Source organism: Coenobita brevimanus, chromosome 22, assembly GCF_032717465.1.
Source record: "Coenobita brevimanus isolate Jiangsu-jjx chromosome 22, ASM3271746v2, whole genome shotgun sequence".
Taxonomy (NCBI): Eukaryota; Metazoa; Arthropoda; class Malacostraca; order Decapoda; family Coenobitidae; genus Coenobita; species Coenobita brevimanus.
This window is the reverse complement of record NC_136975.1, coordinates 21,622,327-21,638,844: the sequence shown is the minus strand read 5'-3', so window position 1 is coordinate 21,638,844 and position 16,518 is coordinate 21,622,327.

Genomic DNA, 16,518 nt, shown 5'->3' with positions numbered 1-16,518 from the left:
TGTACCCTTCCAAGCACTTCACCCTCCAAACTTCCATCCTTACTCATCACACTACCCAAGTACTTAAACGTACTCACATTTTCCATTTCCTCACCATCCAACCTCACTGTACATTCACTGACTTCACCTCTCTCAAAGACAATCACTTTACTCTTCCCTGCATTCACCTTTAGATTCCGTTTCTTACACAGTCTCCCAGACTCATCCACCAAGCCTTGCAGCTCCCCTTCGTCTTCACTCAACAATACAGTATCATATGCAAACAACAGTACAGGGAGTTTCCAAACATTATCCTCCCTCGCCAGGGCCACTCCAACATCCACTGCCCTACCTTGTACCTCTTTTATTACCCCATCCATGTACAGATTGAACAACCATGGAGACATGACACATCCCTGTTTGAACCCAACCTTCAAAGAGAAAAATTCCCTCAGTTCACCATCCACACGACTGCAGCCTTAGCACAATCATACATACTCTCCACAACATTCAACAACTTCCCATCTACTCCATATATTCTTAATACTTTCCACAATCCTTGTCTATCCACCCTGTCATATGCTTTCTTCAAATACATGAAAGCCGCATACAACTTCTTTCCTTTCTCTAGAAACTTCTCCACTAAAGATCTAAGAATGAATATCTGATCTACACAACCTCTCCCCTTCCTAAAGCTTCCCTTTTCTTCTCCAACTAATTCCTCTGTTCTTTCCCTAACTCTGTCAATAAGGATCCTACCATACACTTTTCCTATTACACTGAGAAGACAAATGCCCCTATGATTACAACACACTTCTTTTTCCCCTTTTCCTTTGTACAAGGGAATAATTATACCTGACTTCCAATCCTCTGGGACTCTACCTTCCTCCCAGGCCAATCTGCACATCTTCCACATTCATTCTACTACTATCTCTCCCCCATGCTTCAGCATTTCACCACACACTCCATCAATTCCTGGGGCTTTCCCCAATTTGACTTTCTTCATTGCTTCCACAACTTCTATTCTACTGATTTCCTCCTGTCTTTTCACCTCCCTCCTTCTCCCAGCAATTCCCCAGCCTCTTATACTCGCATTCCTTCCATCCTCTATGTTCAACAATTTCTTAAAGTGTTCTCTCCATCAGCTCACTTTTTCTCCCGTCTTCACTAGTAATCTACCATTTTTATCTTTCATTCCTCTGCTAACTTCACTGCCACCGTCTTACTCTCTTCACCTCTTTCCAGAACATTTTCTTACAGTCCCTCCACTTTACACTCAAATTCCTTCCAAATTCCTCATCCACTCTCTTCTTACTCTCTCTTACTAATCTTTTCACTTCTCTCTTCCTTTCTACATAAAACTCTCTCTCACGCCTCTCAACTTCTTCCACGCCCCTATTTCTCATCCATTCATTGTATGCTTTCTTCTTTTGTGCCACAGCCTGTCTCACCTCGTCATTCCACCACGCTGTTCCTTAGGAAATATAAAATATTAAATTCTCTCTCTCTCTCTCTCTCTCTCTCTCTCTCTAATCATTATAATTCACCATCATCGTTTTATGGTCACTTTTAAAAAACCAGTTTCAGCGGTCATATCGTCATTAGTTTTTGACTTGGTTCGCTGGTGTTTAAGATAGGTGGTCATTTTTCATCATCTTAGTCCCTTTTAATATATTTAATTTTGGAATAATTTTCTCTTTTGTATATGCTTGTCATCCATTTATTCTCCAATTTTTGCCTATTTTTTTTCTGTATTTTAGTAATAGTTTTTTTTCGAAGTTTCTGTTATATTATGTTCTATTTCTATCGTATATATTTAATCTCCCATACTTCTGTGTTACTACGTATTTTTGCATATTTTCACATCTTCTTGGTATATAATGGAGTTTGTTTTATTCTATTGTGATTATATTTTGTGGTGGAAGGGGGCACCCATTATCTTCTCATTCAGTATAGGGTTACCTTGGGGTGACTATACTGAGTGACAAGCCAAGTGATTTCCTGTCAACAAGAAAATCATTTTATACGCTGGGTGGTAACAATACAAACAACCATACGTGTCAACAAGGGGCTGGCGGAGGGTTAGTGCCTCTCCTCGTAAAACAACTAACTAAAATGACAAACAAAATGCCTCGGATCAGGACTGACCTACGGGTGAAGCACAAAAGCCGGACAAAGGACACGATGAGGATGGCAACAAAGAATGTGAGGGGTGCAAATGATGAGGTGAAAAGAGATGATTGTTCAGGTGCTAGAGGATGCAAAAGTGGACATATGTGGACTGACAGAGGCCAAATGATGAGGTGAGCATGTGTGAGAGTGGGAGTATGGATTGGGTATAAGTGCAGGAGTAGGTGAGAATGAAGAGGCAAAGGAGGGTGTGTGTGTTGTGCGCACGAGATGGAAGGAGAGTACAGGAGAATGTGGATCAGACGAATCATGGGGTTGTGTGGGTAAGAGTGAAAGTAGGAATACAAGAATGGGCGAATGTGTGTGTATATGCACTGACAGAAAATCGAACAAGCAGAGTGATTGGAGAGTGCTGGGCAATAAAGGAAATATTCATGGAAGAGTTTGAGAAGAATGTGTTTCACTGGAAATATGAATGGAAAAGTAGGGAATATGTAGGTGGATGGAATAGTTGGTGAGTGGGGTGTCCCTGCAGAAGTGGACTGGAATGGTAGAACTGCGATTGACATTTGTGCATGAAGGGAACTGGTGATAACCAATACCTTTTTTAGGCATAAAATGATCCAGAGGTATACATGGCGAGTGATGAGAAGGGAGGGTGTGAGCTGGATGAACGAACGGCAATGATTGATTGTGTGTGTGTGAGTGAGAGAATGAGAAGGCATATTCTGAATGTAAGAGAACACAGAGATTGGGAATGTGTACTGTCTGACCATCGCTTAGCGGTGAGAGTCAAGGAACAAATGTACTGGTTGAATTGAAGAAGAAAAGGGCAGGAGGAGGCAATCCATATAAAGAGAGCAGAAAGGCAGAATATACAGTAAGACAGAAGTGGAGGAGTGAATGAGTAGATGTGATCTGAAGCGGATGGTAGAAGGTGCATGGAAGGTATTCACAGGTGAAATCTGTGCAGCATGTGAGGTGGTGTGGGGTGAAGAGAGGACGAAGGAAGGTGCAAGAAAAAGCATGTTGAAATGAAGAGGTGAGATAATCTGTGGTGCAGAAGTCGAAAGCATATACTATAGTCAGGGGCGTCATTTCAATTTTCCTTGGGGGGGGGGGGGAAGGCTATTTAGGAGGCCACCCTACTCCCACCTCCCCACATAGGGGGGTGGCCAGCAAGCATTTTGAAGCCACATGCAAAGGTATATTTAGAGAATTTAATCAGTAAACAAATATATATACTGTATATAATTATTTATCAAACCAGTTACTTCCTGACACACACACTAATGGCTATTCTAGTTCTGGCAGTATTTCTGTGTGAAGCTGAATATGTAATTTAAAGTGCATAGTAAAGTACATATCATTGTATTATATTCTAATGAACTTATATAATAGACCAAATAGCAGTTAAAATATTTGTATTGGTGAAAGCTTAAACTATCTTCATTCTTATAGCTAATGAAAAGATAATGAATATTAAATTTAGAATGAAAAGTTGTAAACTTGTAACTGAATTAAAAATGGAAAGCTTTTACCTTACTTGCCCCCCAAATACCATGAACCATATAAAGTCATGTGAAAAAGTAAGCTCTACACTAAGAGGTGGGAGAAAGAAAATGATGGTTTTTAAATCTGGAAGATGCTCACGTAAGAATATATTAATTTCAGAATTCATTAGAGGAAACTGAAAACTAAACTACGTATATTCATTGCATTGAATAATGAATAAACTACTGCAACAGTGGATATCTCCGCGTTCTCTGCTTTGCAAAGTTATTTGTAGTGCCCTTTGTGGCCTACGTGCCATGGTGAATAATGTCGTATAATCTACCTAAAGCAGCTTTATAGTGTACCAATTCCAAGAGATTATTATAGTTACAAGGCAAGACATCATACATTAATTTGACATGTGAGGTGGTGTGTGGGGAGAAGAGAAGACGAAAGGGGATGTAAGGAACAGCATGGTGGAATGAGAAGGTGAGAGAGGCTGTGGCACAAAAGAAAACATATAGTCAGTGGATGAGAAACAGGGGTGTGGAAGAAGTTGACAGACGGATGAGAGAGTTATATACAGAGAGGAAGAGAGAGGTGAAACGATTGGTAAGAGAGAGTAAGAAGACAGTGGATGAGGAATTTAGAAGGAATTTGAGTGTAAAGTGGAGGGAACGTAAGAAAAAGTTCTGGAATGAGGTAAAGAGAGTTAGGGTGTCAAAGGAGTTAGTTAGGGAGTGTAAGTTCAAAATGGCAAATTACTAATGGAGAAGGGAAAAAAAAGTGTAGAGATGGAGGGAACACTTTAGGGTATTGTTGAACATAGAGAATGAAAGTAATGTGAGTGTAAGTGGCTGGGGAATGGCTGGGAAAAGGAGGGATGCGAGAGATGAGAGGGAGAAATCAGTAGGATGGAAGTTGTGGAAGCAATGAAGAAAGTTAAAATGGGGAAAGCCCCAGGAATTGATGGAGTTATGATGTGAAATGCTGAAGCATGTGAAAAAAGATAGTAGTAGAATGGCTGTGGAAGATGTGCACATTGGCCTGGGAGGAAGGTAGAGTCCCGGAGGATTGGGAGTCCTGTACAAAGGAAAAGGGGGGAAAAAAGTTGTCACTAATCAAATTTGCGACATTTTAATTTTGTGAGAAACCACAAACTATTAGTGGAAAAATCACTGTGTATCGTTCAGTTAACCGTTTCTCTCTCCATTTCGATAGTATACTATTTTCAAAACATTCGTCACTGTTTCAAAAGTGAATGTTCTAATGCACGTCATTAAGTGCTCTACTGAGCGATGTTATTGTTTCTATATTGTTCGCCTCTGCTTGTCTCAATCATTGGCCACGCCTTCTTCCGGGTGGCCTGTGCATTACCCCATACAACGTATTTGAATTCAGTCTTTTGTCTGTCGCGACGAAGTGAGGTTCTGTGCTCCGGTAGTGAGAGTGAGAGAGGTCATCTAGCACCCAGACCCCACTAGATTACAGTTCTCCAGGCTCCCACCCTTCCTTGGTGATACGCTACATTGACCAGTTTTTTCTTTTCGTTTTCCTAGACTTAAGAGTTTAGTTAAGGTGCTGTTTCCTCACATGCCGGCCGCCGACGCCGCATGTTGTTTTCCTAGGCATAAGTATTTAGCTTTTGAGTGAGTGAGTGAGTGCGATCTCTTTATTTGAATTCATTTTGAAATGTAACGTTAAATTTATTCCTTTGTAATCAATAAATTTAACAGTTCTTTTTATTTGAGCTTAATGTAATGTAAACTCGTGTTTCATTTCTCCATAATTAAGCTTATTTCCCTTATAACTCCTAGCTTGCATAAACGCTTGGCCATTCATAACTGGTACTTAGGCCAGTCTTGTTGTATTAAGCTTAAAATCCGTTGTGCCTTCTAGGAGTTAACGCATCTGCAAGAACCTGATATTATTAATAGTATTAGTTATTTACTGTCAGGGGTGAAGTAACTTTCTCCAGAGGCTAACAGTACTAATAAACAGCAATTGTGAGTAATTAGTCTCTGCTGTGTACTGTTGAGAAAGTTTATAAATTCTCGTTCTGAGAGAGTCGGCAAAGCAGGCCGGCATAAAGTAATCATTGCTTGATTTAGCAAGACAATTCATTGTCCCTGCTCTTCAGTATTATTGAACATTATCATTTAATAATTGCATTTACTTTTAAAAACCCCGTGACAATTGGCGACCTCATTCCAGGATATTAACTCCAAGCTCTAAAGCTATTCACGAGATAATACTCACTCATTCATATTTAGGTATTTATCATTAAAGTTTATAGGCACAAGCTTACTGGTGTTTACCGTTAGTTTAACAAGTTAATTTTTGCTTTATTAATCCATAGAGTACTTAACTCTGTTTAGTACTTTATTCTTGGTAATGCCAGACGATTTTATTCGCTCCTGGGAAGTCACCGTACCCATTGCGTTAATTATTGAGTCTTCCCAGTCATTTGCATTTTTTCTTTATTCTTTGCCAGTTAACTAGATAAGACTGGTCACCACTAGCTTGTGTCTGTATTCTTTACTTGTGTTTATTAGCATTCGTTTGCGAAGCAGCAGTCAGTACTCAGTTTCGGCTTGCTTAGTAAATTAGCATCATGGCTACCACTGTAATATTTACAGGAAGCCAAAGACATGGGGCTTACTGAGCCCCAGGAAATTAAAGAGTACATACTCTCACGGCATAATCTGGAGCAGCAGCGCGAGAATGATGCCCACGAAGAGCATAAGATTCAGCGCGAATACGAGCGAGAACAGCGAGAACAACGTGAAAGAGAGCGTGCATATGAACAAGAGCAGCGTGAGAAAGAGCGCGAACACGAGCGGGAACAACGTGAATATAAGCGTGCCGAACGTGAGGCACGAGAAAAACATGAGCTTGAGGTTTTGAAGCTCAAGCAAGATTCCTTGGCTTCAGACACATCTGGTGCAGTTGGTCCAAGCTCCACGAGCGTTCTCCCTGCACATGTTCTGGCGACCCCACGCATCAAGCTTCCTTCATACAAGGAGGGCGAGCGAATCGAGCCATACATAGCTCATTTTGAGGACATGGCGGACATGTATCAACTGGATGAGGCAGCTACGCGACTCCAATTTCTTAGTTTATTTGAGGGCCCTGCCCTCGATATTCTCCACAGAATTCGTGGAGACAATCTCATGTTTGAGATGATGAAAGCTGCACTCATTAAGGCATATGGTCTCACAGTAGACGACGCCAAAGTTCAGTTCATGCGAGCTCGTCTCCAAGACAAGGAGACAGCTGTTCAGTTTCTTGACCGTCTCACTGCTTACTTAAATGAGTGGATGGAGAAAGATGAAACTCCTTCCACGCGTGAGGGGATAATTGACCTTATGCTGCGTACACAGCTAGAGAGGTTGTGGCCTGCTGAGTTCATAGCACAGCTTAATATCTGCCAGGTGAAAGATGCCAGCCAAATGGTAGAAAAGGCTGACGCATATTTCACTGCATATGGGTATCAAACTCGTAAGCAAAACACCTTGAACAGCAGAAAAGATACTGCCAAGTCTGGGAAGCTGTCTCAGACTGAATCCCAGCACCAAGGCCGTTCTCAGAGTAATGGCCAAGGTCCAAGCAAACCGCAGAAGGACCAGGGGCAAAATACACAGCAGCCTGCTTGGAAGCAGTACAAAAGGTACCCTAACCAGCAGCAGTATCAGCCACGCAACTGACCGTTGGGACTGTCCTTTTCACCACCAGCTCAAGTGAATAGGAGGCAGGAAGCAAACGTAGCCTTCATTCCTCAATGGCAGCAGCACGGTGGTCACGTCCCTACCAGTACGGGTACTCCCCCACAGTTCACTAGTCCCACAGTGGCAGTGAACCCCACTCCACAGATGGCCAATGTTCCATCTCCACAGGCAGTGAGTACGACCCTTCAAGTATCAAATTCTCAGGGCACTATGTTTGCCACATCATTTATTCAGCAGCCTCATGAGTGGCTAGCTGCTTCCTCCACAGGCCCTCCCACAGGTGACAGTGCCTTCCTTGTTCAGCCAGGGTTTATGGGAGACATCCCTGTGAAGGTCCTGAGAGATAATGGATCCTCAGGTTGCTCTGTCAAGCAGAGTCTAGTTCGGCCTGAGCAGTACACAGGTCGACAGATCCATGCTAACCTTATAGATGGATCAGTGAGATTGTTCCCTGAGGCATGTATCCAGTGGCATCTCCATTTTATACTGGTACGACACTCGCAGTTGTCATGCCAGAATCTTTATTTGACCTAATCGTAGGCAATATTTCCGGTGTCAAGGATAGTTGCACCGAAGAGGACGCTACTCAGACTTCGGCTACAGTATCATGAGCCATGACTGAGGCTCCAGATTGTGTCACCCTAGAGACCATTGAATCGCCGCAAGATCTGATGTGTAGCCAAATTGTTGTTCAAGAACAACATTCTGACCCGACACTTGCTGCCGTGCGAAAGAAACAAAAGGGTCGAGTGATTAAGTATTCACGGGGAGGTCGAGCCAAGTTCCTTTGCAAACAAGGACAGCTCTACTGCGAGTCATGAACACCCGAGGGCGAGGTTCGACTGCAGTTTGTCGTTCCCGCCAAGTACCGCCTAGCAGTGTTACAATGGGGTCATTGTTCAGCCTCAGGAGGTCACATGGGCAAAAGGAAGACCCAGGGCCATATCCAAGCTGACTTTTTCTGGTCAGGGATGGGACGAGACATAGATAGTTTTGTGCGTTCCTGCAGTGTGTGTCAAAGTACCACTATTCAGGGACATGTCCTTCCTGTGCCATTTGAAACCACACCCGTAATCTCTGAGTCAGTTGAGAGACAGGGCAGTAGTAATGTGGGTGTAGACCTGATGTCTCACCTACTAACTGCTTACTAACTAGCAACTGTCGTATGCTGGGTTCCGTAAGATAGGTGGCCTCAGAGACTTGAGTAATCCAAGGACCAGCCTGGTTCCTAGTTAAAAGTGTAGACCTCACATCTCACCCATTGGCCCCACAGGACACAGTATGTCCAGGGCCTGTACGTATATGTATACTGTAAGTTAAGGGGGAAGTTTGAGAATCCTGCAGAGACAGTCCGAGGCTGTGTATGAATTATCTTGTGGAACGTCACACAATATCCATACTAATGTTTACACCCATGGTGGGTGTTAAAACGTGACCTGCCCGAGATTGCGTAGCGATTCTCAGCTTCCTGTCATTAATCGTAAATGTAGAGTTAGTTAAGGTGCTGTTCCCTCACATGCTGGCCGGCTGCGCCGCATGTTGAGCGAGGTGGATGCCAGGTTAGAGCTCCCCCTAAACTGGGTGATGGGATGATGTTAAGGTGCTGTTCCCTCACATGCCTGCCGTCTGCGCCGCATGTTGAGCGAGGTGGACGCCAGGTTAGAGCTCCCCCTAAACTAGGTGATGGGATGTTGTTAATCATTTAACCGCGGGTGTCATCCCAGAATGACATTGCAAAAACTGGACCAAACCGCGAGTGTCATTCTCGAATGTTTGTGAATATTTTGAATACCGCGCATTTTTTTCGTGCGTCTATTGTTTCAAGGGAGAGTAGCTATTAAGTTCTTTCACTCCAGCCGACCTCCACCTCCCTCCTCCACCCCCTGGGTCCCCACCTCCCACCCCCTGGGCCCCCAACCCAACCCCTGACCAAACACTCATCAGTATCTGTCCAGCTGTGTGAGTGACAACACCACTGCTGTGGCAGTGAAGTGCGGGCAATTACAGTGCCTTTTACCTGCCTCAGTGAACACAGTGGGTGTTTATCGTATGTGCAGGGTTCATATATGTTTATAGTATTATTATCAGAATGAGGTTGGCATTTGGTAATGGTGTGTGAGAGAAAAATAGTGATTACAACACCGCTGATGTGGCAGTGAAGTGCGGGCAATTACAGTGCCTTTTACCTGCCTCAGTGAACACAGAGTGGGCGTTTATTGTATGTACAGTGTTCATATATGTTTATAGTATTATTATCAGAATGAGGTTGGCATTTGGTAATGGTGTGTGAGCAAAAAATAGTGATTACAACACCGCGATGTGGCAGTGAAGTGCGGGCAATTACAGTGCCTTTTACCTGCCTCAGTGAACACAGAGTGGGTGTTTATCGTATGTGCAGTGTTCATATATGTTTATAGTATTATTATCAGAATGAGGTTGGCATTTGGTAATGGTGTGTGAGCGAAGGTAATAGTGTGTGAGCGAAAAATAGTGATTTTAGATTGCTCACTTCTAATGGCACTGCCCATCCAGTGATAGTCAACGAAATCATGAAACCTAAATCATTGCAAAGTCGAAGGTTAGTACTTTCTAATGGTACCTTATTTTTCGCTCTAGATTTATTCTGTGCAGAGTTATAAAGATTTAAAGTTTGTTTACATTTTGGCTGGAACCCCCGCGGGAGAGGCCAGTCGGGGCAAAACAATGCCCGTGGTTAAAGGGTTAAGGTGCTGTACCCTCACATGCTGGTCGGGTACGCCACATGTTGAGCGAGGTGCATGCCAGGTTAGAGCTCCCCCGCTAAGAACCCTTACGACTACGTTTCCTGGTTAATAATGTACCTAATAAATTAATGGCGACCTCGAATGTACGAAGCTTAGGCTGTCACTCGTATTTTTCAGCTAAAGCGTACCTTTCGTAGGATGTACTGATTGCTAGGCAGAGAAAGTAATTGTAATGTAATAAGAATGTTTGTCTCATTGACACATTTGATGCTCCACCTTAATTGATTTTGCAGGTACAGCGATGGGTGTAGCAGTTTTGCTGTGCGGGCCAGCTGATCGTCTGCCGCACGCTGCCGCCTCTTCTCCTCTGCCTTCGTCGTTGCCATATTATTAATATTTACTATAAATTTGTATTACATGATTTTACACGTAGGTACAGTTACACTACAACTGTCACACCTACACCGTGTATCACATACACCACGCTACACAACAATTAGTTGTTAGTGTAAATGTAGCGAAATTTCACTCAGTTTGACCTGAGCACAGGATTTTCACCGTCGTCATGGAGTTTTTTCCCTCAAGCTTGTCTCTATTAACGTAAATACGAGGTTTCTATGCTCATTGGCGATAGTGATTTTCTCCTGTAGCAGGATACCACACACACCACAGTGTGAATCTTGTGTGAATGAGTTAGGATGTGTACATATATATATATATATATATATATATATATATATATATATATATATATATATCCACAAATTTTTTCCCATAAGGAAAAAAATTTCATTTTGTAGGGGTGTTATGTCACGAATCAAATTCGCGACATTTTCCTTTTGTGAGAAACCACAAACTATTAGTGGAAAACTCACTGTCTATCGTTCAGTTAACCGTTTCTCTCTCCATTTCGATGGTATACTATTTTCAAAACATTCGTCACTGTTTCAAAAGTGACCGTTCTAATGCAAGTCATTAAGTGCTCTACTGAGCGATGTTATTGATTCTATATTGTTCGCTCCTGCTTGTCTCAATCATTGGTCACGCCTTCTTCCGGGTGGCCTGTGCATTACCCCATACAACGTATTTGAAATCAGTCTTTTGTCTGTTGCGACGGAGTGAGGTTCTGTGCTCCAGTAGTGAGAGTGAGAGAGGTCATCTAGCACCCAGACTCCACTAGACTACAATTCTCCAGGCTCCCACCCTTCCTTGGTGATACGCTACATTGACCAGTTTTTTCTTTTCGTTTTCCTAGACTTAAGAGTTTAGTTAAGTGTGCTGTTTCCTCACATGCCGGCCGGCTGCGCCGCATGTTGTTTTCCTAGGCGTAAGAATTTAACTTTTGAGTGAGTGATTGAGTGCAATCTCTTTATTTGAATTCATCTTGAAATGTAACGTTAAATTTATTCCTTTGTAATCAATAAATTTAATATTTCTTTTTCTTTGAGCTTAATGTAATGTAAACTCGTGTTTCATTTCTCCATAATTAAACTTATTTCCCATATAGCTCCTAGCTTGCATAAACGCTTGGCCATTCATAATTGGTACTTAGGCCAGTCTTGTTGTATTAAGATTAAAATCTGTTGTGCCTTCTAGGAGTTAATGCATCCGCAAGAACCTGATATTATTAATAGTATTAGTTATTTATTGTCAGGGGTGAAGTAATTTTCTCCAGAGGCTAACAGTACTAATAAACAGCAATTGTGAGTAATTAGTCTCTGCTGTGTACAGTTGAGAAAGTTTATAAATTCTCGTTCTGAGAGAGTCGGCGAAGCGGGCTGGCATAAAGTAATCATTGCTTGATTTAGCAAGACAATTCATTGTCCCTGCTCTTCAGTATTATTGATCATTATCATTTAATAATTGCATTTACTCTTAAAAACCCCGTGACAGAAATATGTGGTAATCATAGGGGTATTTGTCTTCTTAGTGTAATAGGAAATGTATATGGTAAGATACATACTGACAGGGTTAGGGAAATAACAGAGGAATTAGTTGGAGAAGAACAGGGAGGTTTTAGGAAGGGAAGACTTTGTGTAGATCAGATATTCATTCTTAACTCTTCTGTGGAAAAGTTTCTAGAGAAGGGAAAGAAGTTGTATGCGGCCTTCATGGATTTGGAGAAAGCATAGGACAGGTGGATAGACAAGGATTGTGGAAAGTATTAAGAATGTATGGAGTAGATGGGGAGTTCTTGAATGCCGTGAAGAGTATATATGAGGGTGCTAAGGCTGGCGTGCGTGTGGATAGTGAACTGAGTGAATGTTTCTGTTTGAAGGTTGGATTGAAACAGGGATGTGTCATCTCCATGGTTGTTAAATCTGTATATGGAAGGGGTAATAAAAGAGATACAAGGTAGGGCAGTGGATGTTGGAGCAGCCCTAATGAGTGAGGGCAGTTTCTGGAAACTCCCTGTACTGTTGTTTGCAGATGATACTGTGTTGTTGTAGTGCCACACATTTGATATTCATGTATGTGTTTAGTAGTACTGTAATTTTAAGTTAGGGTGTAACCTGAATATTAGTCTATAAGTTTCTACCCTAAGTAGTAATTCATATATTAATAATTACTGTAGGGCTAACTCTATTTTTTATATGTATGTACCTCTGTATCTATGCAGTGGGTGATGTAATTGTGGATGTTGAGCTATGGGAATTCCTTAGTCAAGCCGAGTAATGAAAGACACATGCGAGCAGCTGATCCCCTCCCTTTGTGCGTCGTTGTTGGGCGCCGAGTTTAAACCTTAAACAGAGTAATGATGAATATACAATTCTTTCCGTAACCTAGTTGTGAAATGTTTGCTAATGAAGCTGTTAGAACACAAGTATGTAAGATTAACAGTCCAAAAGGCCTAAATAATGTCGTTGGTGAGGATTTAAAGTTCCGTTTATCTTGGCCGTCACTAGATGGCATGAGCTGCTTTCAGATTCAAATTGAAATAGTGCTAGAATCAGTATCTAAATTAAGTAAGGAATAAATCCCAAATTTTCCCCAATTCAATCAAAGTCTTGTCGTCATGGGTACACTGCTAAATAAATTGTAAAGAGAATTAAAACCCCCCATATTTCAAAAATACCACCTCATTTGACTTGAGCAGTGGCGTCTTTTAGTGCCCGACAGGCCCCACTTGCTGCCCAAACATCGTGTATAACAGACGTTCGTTTAGGTGAGTCGTCCACATTTCTTCTTCCTCCCCTCTTTTTCTTTGTTTAATCCTTACTTATTATGAACTATGAGAAGTAATATTGTTGAGAGTTTAACGTAGTGACTTGCTGCCCAGACATCGTGTATAACAGACGTTCGTTTAGTCCCCAGACACCGGCGGTGACGACCGTGGGAGCACGCCATTATTCCCAAGTATTGCCCATAGACTTTTACACTTACACTTGCACCACTCACGAGTTATTATTGCAAACCGAAGGTATTTGATGTGTTATTAATGGTTCTATCAAGTGAATTCTTTTTTGTAGATAAGGAATAGAAGTATAGAAGTGATATGTTCTGTAACGGAAAGGAGAATTCAAATTCATCAACTGTTCTCTTTCTTTAAAATTAGTTTATTAGAAAAAAAAATTTATAATCAGGAGCGTGAAAGGGAACTTACTGATTGAGAACAATAATGTGATATTTAAGTTGTACCTCGAGGCTAAATAAGCCCGAGTGATTGAGGTGTTCCTAGTGATTGTATTTCTTTTTTTAATTATTCCTCGAGGCTAGACAGGCCCGAGAGATTATGTACTTCTAGTGATTATATAACATTGTCGATGGTGAAACGAGAAAAGCATTACTGATTTGATGTGAGAACCGAGAAAATTATATGAGGAGAATACCTTATATGGGTGAAAGATGAATACAAATAATCATTCTTATTGATACGAGGCTATGCCAGCCCGAACAGACAAATCATATCCGTAAAAGTGTCCCTGTCTTGAGGCCAATGTTGAGCCCAAGAGTAACGGCCAAAAAAGAAAGTAAAGTACAACGACTCCATATCTCGAGTGTATCAAATTGTTTCGTCTGGTAATAATGTTAGAGGAATGATCACCCAAAAGCCTTAGTAACATTTGCAATCTTCTCCCAAACTAAAAAGGGTCATGTAATAAAGAAATGATAGTTTTGTGGAAATTAACAGAATTATTAAAGTAGAGTAAAGTATATAGCATTTTCTTTTCTTTATTAGTATACCTAATCAAGGAAATTATGTCCTCAAGCCAAATTCACTCCCCTTCCAATTCAAGATTCCTTCGCTGAGGGAACGACAACCACCTGAGGTACCGACTAAAATCTAAACTCGGCCAAAAACTACAAACGCTACCACAATTCATTCTTTTCATAAATATTTACCATCCACTATACTAAGTCGAGTACCACTTGTATATCCATGGGTGAGTTGATCAATACCCACAACAGGTAAGAAAATACATTCAGGTATTACACTGGTGAATACCGGTGTTACAACTCTTTTCAGTATTACACTGGTGGCAATAGCGGTGGGATACTCATCGTTCCCAAATTAGTGGCGTTGGTGAGAAAATGAAGGGTAAAGCGAAGCGCAAAAAAGTAGAGAGGATGTTAAGGGTGGCATTGGTCGGTCATTCCCAAATACCTCAGCAACTCGATGTGCAGGACGTAGAAATCAGAATTTTTCGAGCAAGCGGAGGCAAGGTTAAAAATTTCTTTCAGGATTCTCGACTAAATTCAGTATTGGAGTGGGAATGTGATCTGATATTTTTGTGGATTGGAAGTAATGATATTGATGACAATACCACCCCCCAAGAGATTTTCCATAGAATAAAGAATGTTACTAGGGAGCTGGAGGAACAATGCCATGCCACCGTGATTATTTGTCAGGTAGAACCAAGAGTGTACCAGGGAGCAAATCCTCCTATTTCATCTGAGAATTATAACACAGTAAGGAACTCGATCAATAAGAAAATTCGTCGAAAATTACCAAATAAGAACCTGCAATTCAACAAGGCTTACTATAGTTATAACCTGGCGGACGGAATACACTGGAGTGGTGAAGTGAGAGAGCAAGTAGATGCCAAATTTGTCAGAGTCATTGAGTCCTACAGAGATGATGGAAGTGATTAGACCTGTTTGAAGTAAAAAGAGACTATTTCAAAATTTAATTTCCTTTTTTTTTGTGAGTAAGAATAGTACATTAGTCACCATGTCTCTATATGGACAGTTGTTTGCTCAGACGCAGTCGGAAGCTGATCGTCCGTCACAAGTAGGGCGAGATCATGTAACTATTCAATTGGATGAGGCTGAGGAACAGTTCGGTGCTACTAACAGAACGCTGCTTTCACACTCGACCCCTTGTTCATACATTATGAGTTCACACCACTCTCTCACAAAACCGCGCGATATCCCAATTTTGGAATTGAATCAGCTACAAGGGATAGAAGCTACATCTCGCCTCGAAATGTTTTGTGAGGCGGTGGAACAGACTCACACTAGCAACGCAACTAGAATCCAGGTTGCCAAGAGTCGAATGGGTTCTGAATTGGCCACTTTTATTCATAACTATCAAAAGAAACATTTTGCACTGTCATGGCCCGAGCTTAAAAAATTCTTGAATGCGGAGTTTGCCATCGAGTTGAGTGTAGATCGAGCTTGGCAAGAGTTAGAGAACATGACCTATGACTGGGAGGAATCACCCCAGGCGTTTGTACATAGGTTCATGTGTAAGCATGCGGCTCTCGAGACAAAGTTCCCGAAAGAAAAGTTTCCCTCGCGAGATAAACGGATCAAGAAGAAACTGTGGTATGGTCTTCCGCTTGAGTCTAGGGAAAAATTGGAAGGTTACCTTGATGACGGATATCCACTCCGTAAATTCATCGACAGGATCGAAAATGAAAGGCAGCTTCTCGAAGAGAGGTATACCACCAGAGTTAATGCAATGCCGGATAGAGACAATAAAAGTGAAAATCCCTCAGATACCAATGTAGTTGATAATCCACCAAGACCATCTTATGATAACTGCCAAGCCGAGTCAGACAAGGAAGTGACTGAATTGAGAGCTCAATTAAAGGATTTGAAAACAAATTTAGAACAACTCAATCAAAAACAATCTACTGAAACACCGAGGCGAAAATACTGTAGTCATTGTTTGAAGAGTTCACATACGTTGCAAGAATGTTGGGCTAAACCCCCACCAGGCCACTGTTTTGATTGCCGTAAGTTGGGATGTCGTAGAGGCAGTAATGATTGCCCAGGGCGCATAAACCGCAGCGCAGCGATGCGGGGCAATAACAGATTTCACCCACCCAGTCCAAATGCGAGGCAGACTGCCACTCAAAGTAAGTTCCCCCATCAGGCTATTTGACTAACCGCAGGTATAACATCGCCCACAATAAGTGTCAACGTGAATGATAAAATAGTGGAAACCGTTGTTGACACAGGGAGTGGATATACCTTAATTAAAGAGGCCACCGTGAAGCGGTTAGGAACAGAAATAA